The following is a 6,789-nucleotide window of genomic DNA, read 5'->3' on the forward strand; positions in this document are numbered from 1 at the left end:
TCATATTTTGCGTTGCCCATAATTTCCCGAAATCATTCATTCTCGGTAGCAATTACTCCGTTCCCATATTTTCCCAATGGTTTTCTTCCGCAATCGCCTATTTTTAATATTTTTAAATTAATCTTTTCCTTATAGTTTTCGTTCTTTTAAATATCTAGGATAATATTTTCTTGTTACTGTATGTTAATAGTGTAGTAATTATATTTGTTACTTGTAGGTATTTCACATACAACAAATATCAAAAACACTAAAATTAAAACATAATCTAAAAAACTACAAGTAAAAAACCAAACGCTGCCAGCCAATAACTCTAACCATATCTATCTCTGGGAGCAGATTCGTTTTTAGGGTCATCAAAAAAAAAATAACCCTAACCTACCTATCTCTGGGAGCAGTTTCGTTTTTAGGGTCATCAAAAAAAAATAACCCTAACCTACCTATCTCTGGGAGCAGTTTCGTTTATAGGGTCATCAAAAAAAAAATAACCCTAACCTACCTATTTGAAAAAAACCTGGTTATTTTTACCACTAGCATTAAAAAAAAGAGAAAATGTGGAGATAGAGAATATTTAGTTAGTGAAAAAAAAACCTACTGGTTATTTTAACTACTGGGATTAAAAAGAAAAGGGAATAAATTGAGAAAAGGAAAATTTAGTTTATGAAAAAATGTACACGAAAAATTAAATAAAGCGAATAAATTCCACTGGGAAAAAATGAGAACGGAGTAATTGCCTCGAAGAAAAAATGATTTGCGGAAATTATGGGCCATTTTAGCGAGGCGATCCAAATTAAAAGGCTCAAAGTCTAACTAACATTATTGTTAGTTAGACTTTGAGCCCGGGAAAGCGCAACGTACGAGCAACCTACAGCTAGTTCCCTGAGCCCAAGGTCGACCACTACCCTAGGCAATGTTAACCCCTGCGATTTATGGATGGTGACCGCCCATGCTATAAACGTAAGTGGAAATTGACTCCTGGAACAGCCATGCCCTTGAACTAAAACCGCTAAAAAAATGTTCAAACAAAAACTCAAACGAATACGCTTACCTCGCGCTTCGCGCTCGCTTGATCAATCAGCAATACGATGGTTAAGTGCAAAAAATAAATAAAAAAAATTGCATTTATTGGGGATCGAACCGGGAACCTATTCCCATATCATTGCTTGTAAGCGTCTTTCCAACTGCGCTATGATAGCATTTAGATGAGCTGACGAAATTTCGTTACTTATTCTCGAGTAAGAACTTAAATATATAATCTAAAGAGAATAAAGTGTATAGGGGACGTGCATGAACTATAGGGGGCAGCACAGGAGCCGTCAGATTGGCGCGAAGCGTAGATGTGTAGTTTATGATTCCGATGTAGCCCACGAGATGGCAGAACCTACTATGCACAAGGAAACGTACTTACGAGAACGGTAGATGGTAGCACTTGCTTTGGCAATGTACATGTGCACATATGTTTCCGATTCAGGCCACAAGATGGCAGGCCCTCCAACGCGCACGGTCCCTATAGTGGGCGTGCGTGAACTATAGGGGGTAAAATAGGAGCCGTCAGATTTTTGGCGTGAGGCGTAAATGTGACGTTTATGCTTCCGATGTAGCCCACAAGATGACAGAACCTACTATGCATAAGGAAACGTACCTACAAGAACGGTAGATGGTAGAACTTGTTTTGGCAATGTACATGTTTCCGATTCAGGCCACAAGATGGCAGACCCTCCAACGCGCACGGTCCCTATATGTAGTAGAGGGTTATTGTCATACTAAATTTTGTAGTCACAGTAAATTTACTGCCATCTTTCGATACAGGATTAAAATGAAAATGAAAAAAAAATATCAATAAATGTATATATGTATGGATAAATGACTTTTTTTATTTTTAGAACGCCATATGATTTTGACCCATGTTCTTTTACTGATATGAGTAAAAATTGTTAAATATAAAATGGTGTCGCCATCTAGACGAGCATAGGCCAAAGGTATGGCGCCGTATATTCAAGAATCAAATTTTCTTTAAAGCCCAAAAAGCCATCATCTGTTGCAAAAAATAAACGAATGCGCTTAGCCCGCGCTTGATAAATAAAAAATACGATTTTTTTCATTTTTTCAAAATAAATAAATAAAATAAAAAACAACAATTGACACGAAATTTAAGTATAAAAAAATACAAAAATGTATGTAGCAGCATACAATTATTGGGGATGGAACCAGGGACCTCCCTATGCAAACAAAAAAGCGAACGTTTGCAAAATGCGCCATGATAGTTCTTACTAAAGCTGACGAAATTTAGCTACTCATTCTCAAGTAAAAACTAAATATCTAAATACCGCCGAAACCAGTGATACAAATTTTCTGAATTTTTGGCCATTTAATCTATAAACATATATCAAAACAAAATAAACTCTTATGATATCGATACGACTATTTGTTTAGGCGACAGGTATCACGACTCCGCCATTTGTAAAAATTTCCAAAAACCGGATTGATAAAAAAAATATTATTTAGTCATAGAATCTGCGGGCTCAGCACGGTTCCATTTTTATCGACTATCACTATGCGCGTCCCTTTCGCACTTACGTACTTGTTAGAACGTGACAGGCATGGTGACAAGGGATAAAAACGCGACCGTGCTAAGCCGCCTGGTCACAAAATTTCATGAGAATCGGTTAAGAATTGCGACCTGTAGAGGAGAACATCCGGAAATACAAAACTAAATATCTAAATACCGCCTAAACCAGCGATAATTTTTTTCTACATTTTTTGCTATTAATTTTGTAAACATGTCTCAAAAAGAAAAAACTCTTATGATATCGATACGACTATTTGTTTAGGCGCCAGGTATCACGACTCCGCCATTTTTAAAAATTTCCAAAAACCGGATTGACAAAAAATTTTTATTTAGTCATAGAATCTGGTCACAAAATTTCATGAGAATCGGTTAAGAATTGCGATCTGTAGAGGAGAACATCCGGAAATACAAAACTAAATATCTAAATACCGCCTAAACCAGTGATAATTTTTTTCTGCATTTTTTGCTATTAACTCTGTAAACATGTCTCAAAAAGAAAATACTCTTATGATATCGATACGACTATTTGTTTAGGCGCCAGGTATCACGACACCGCCATTTTTAAAAATTTCCAAAAACCGGATTGACAAAAAAAAAATATTTAGTCATAAAATTCGGTCACAAAATTTCACGAGAATCGGTTAAGAATTGCGACCTGTAGAAGAGAACATCCGGACATACGAAAGCAAAATGCCCGAGTCAAAACGTAGACCTTCGTTGCGCTTCGGTCAATAATTTATTAGGGCGAGCGAAGCGAGCCCTATCACTATTCGACAAATTATGCATTCTTGTGGTACACTTTACGGAAAAACTATCGCACTGTTAGGTTTGAGATTTAACATAGTAATTTAAATGCATGTCTAGATGTGTTATCAAACATAAAAATATCATTTTATAAACATAAAAAATAAATAAAAGGGTCAATAATGTGTATTACTACTAGCGCCATCTGTTGGCCTAATGTTGGTTATTTATTTTCCTAACAGATGGCGTTAGTAGTAACAAGGTTAAAGGTTGTTCCGTTAAAAATGCGATGGGTTTTTGGCTCAGTATAATTAGGTAATTGACTACTAGTCAAATGAGTTTCTTTTTTCGAACTGTCAAAACGATTTGCTACTAAGGAATTTACATGAAACACTAGCATGTGACGTCACAATCAAATTACCTACTCTTTATAGTTTTATACGGGATTTAAAATAGAAATGTGACTAAAAATAACTGATATCTACGTTTATTAATCTTCTGGTGCTTTATTTCATGCATGGTGTAAAATAATTTATTTTAAATACAGTCGAATACCCTATTAGTAATAATAATTAATTATGAGTGAATACGTGACTATTTTTTATTGAATCTAGTATAATCGTTTTTACTACTATGGCGGTTAAAATCACACGTGAGTGCTTTCGATATTGCGGCAATAATGCATGCAGTTGGCAGTAATATCGCAGTCGGCAGCAGTATTGCAGCGCGATATTATTATGTATTTCCTTACTGTTTCAAATGCCAAAAGCGATTTCGCTGCCAGGGTTTTTGACATTTGAGGCAATAATGTAGTCGGCAGTAATATTGCAGTCAGCAGCAGTATTGGAGCGCGCAAATGTCGAAATCGATATCGCTGCCAGGATTTTTGATATTTGCGGTAGTAATGCAGTCGGCAGTAATACTGCAGTTGGCAGCAGTATTGCAGGGCGATAGTACTGCCTTACTGTTTCAAATGCCAAAATCGATGTCGCTGCCAGGGTTTTTGACATTTGCGGTAGTAATACAGTCGGTACACTCGGCAGTAGTATTGCAGCGCGCAAATGTCGAAATCGATGTCGCTGCCAGGAGTTTTTAATTAATATTATTTACATTTGCAGTAATATAGTCGGCAGTAATATCGCAGTCAGCAGCAGTATTGCAGTGCGATATTACTGTCTTACTGTTTTAAATGTCAAAATGGATGTCGCTTTCCACTCTGGACGACCGGCTAAAGCAAGACAGAGGCATAGGGCCCTTTTTATCCATATCGGGTGGTAGAACTTCTCACTTCCCAGGAGCAGTGGGAATGTTTCTTCCCAACAGCTCTCCATAAACTGCCCTGCGTTGACTGATTGTACTGGTCTATCAGCAGGCGATGGGGTCGTCACATCGCTACGCCCATATTCATGTCTACCCATCAAGAACCTATAGGTGCTTCGGACATTTGTAAGGCGTGCGCGGAGTTTAAGCCAACACGTGGGGCCCTTTTGACATTTTAATGAGATGTAGTACTCGTAGTAGTAGTAGTAAAACACTTTATTGTACAAAAAGAAACATAAAACATGAAAACACACACAAAGTTTTATAGTACAAAGGCGAATGTATCTCTTTCAGGGATCTCTTCCAGTTAACCTTTGAGCAATTGAAGAGAAAGCTCCTCTCTTTCTTTCAGAATGGTAGACATAAAAGCTGTACTAAACTGCATTAAAATATGAGATGTTTTGGATACATCGAGATATAGATGGTTCCCTTATAATAGATTACGTAATGTATTGAAATGTAGGAAACAAGAATATATTCGTACGAGGAATTTAATGTAAGTAGGTACCTATTGATATAATATAATACAAACAGTCTGAAAATGATTTGGGGTATTAAATATATTCAGAAGCCCTTCTTCTTCTTCTCGTGTCGATGGTTTCGTATTTCATATTAAGCGGGACCAGAAGGTAGCGACGGACAGAATCCCTTATATCACATCATATCATTTTTAGGGTTCAGTACTTACCTCAAAAGGAAAAAACGGAACCCTTATAGGATCACTTTTTTGTCCGTCCGTCTGTCTACTAAGACCTTTTATCTCGGGAACGCGTGGATGTATCGAGTTGAAATTAAAGCATAAGGTCTTAAAAGCTGTGAAAAATTCAAACTTCTAAGTTATCGGAAAAAAAGATACCTGTCCGGTTTTTTAAGATGAATCTCTTATTAAACTACCTTAGTAATTATAACTATATAGGTAGAAAAACTCCGCGAGCCCTTACAAAGCTCTGCTTTTTGCTAGTTTTAAATACAGTCAAATACCCTATCAAAGTCCATTTCAAAAATCATAGCAGTACCAAATACTCAGCTAGGCTGTCATTGCAATTATTTCAAAAGCGCATTGTTTCCGAAAAACCAATTAAAGTTGACCTCAAGATCCGTAACGAATATTTGTAGCCGGAGATCACTATTACTTCGGCTGAAATTATGCGCCGAGTAGACTGACAGTAGAGTTGCCACCTACAAAACAAAACAATTAAAAAAGAAGTTTAAAAATAAAATAAACTTAAGTACTTTTAAGTATAAACTCTGTCAAGCCATTTCCGTCAGTAGAAAAGAGCGGCAAATTTAAAAAATGTAGGCGCGAAGAGTTATCGTCCCATAAAAAACTTGAATTTCGCGCCTTTTTCTACTGACAAACTTGTTTGACCGTCTATAAATATTAAGCTTATAATTTATTTTTTGTAGATTTCATGAAATATCTTGTTAAAATAAAAAATATATACTTATACAAAATGACATGACCTCCACCTACTCCACCTTGACACCTCGAAGTCGCTAATCTAATGGTTATTTAAAGATTTTTTTTAATGACACTATTATTTCATGAGGAATCTCAAAGTTTGCCTAACAATGTCAAAATTCCGTCGGCTGGTAACCCCAGTACGAGTGTCCTGTTTATTTTCGCATCATTGAGTTGATCGCTACCTCTACCTGGGTGGCCGGTGCACTGCTGACTGCACATCCCTAATCGAAACTGATATTAGGATCATGTTCTTCGACATTCGGATATGGTTCATTCAGTATTTATGGTGTCATTAATTAAAACTATGTTAATTGATGATCTATGTACGTTCGATGACTTAACAATAATTTGCTTGACACTTAGTATTCGAATGAAACCTTAATATTTTTTTTCTAGTAGTATTACGATAATCGTATATGTAAAATACCGACAGTTTTATGATTGAATGTAATGTAATTGAAGTCCCTTGTTGGGCGCCAAAAAATTGCAAGGAATTAATGACATATCGATTTTAATTTATTTCTTACTATGGTTTTAATTGTAATGGATTTTTATTCTTTTGATTTTTGTAATTAATTTTGACATTACCGGTGGTGTAATGTTAATATAATTGTATTTGCATGCATTGTACCTACTATGTTTTATCTGCAAATAAATGATTGATTGATTGATTGATTGATTGATTGAATGATGT

At 35.9% G+C, this 6,789-nt stretch overlaps 1 long non-coding RNA gene across 1 annotated transcript in view; it reads left to right on the forward strand.

Annotated features, from left to right (window-relative positions):
- The first annotated feature begins 2,511 nt into the window (after window positions 1-2,511).
- Window positions 2,512-6,789, forward strand: part of LOC134801070 (uncharacterized) — a 105,445-nt gene continuing 101,167 nt past the window's right edge. The window contains exon 1 of the long non-coding RNA XR_010145625.1: window positions 2,512-2,639. This is a non-coding gene — a long non-coding RNA (uncharacterized LOC134801070). The remainder of the gene's footprint in view (window positions 2,640-6,789) is intronic.

The sequence above is a fragment of the Cydia splendana genome, chromosome 21 (assembly GCF_910591565.1).
Source record: "Cydia splendana chromosome 21, ilCydSple1.2, whole genome shotgun sequence".
NCBI classification, from domain to species: domain Eukaryota; kingdom Metazoa; phylum Arthropoda; class Insecta; order Lepidoptera; family Tortricidae; genus Cydia; species Cydia splendana.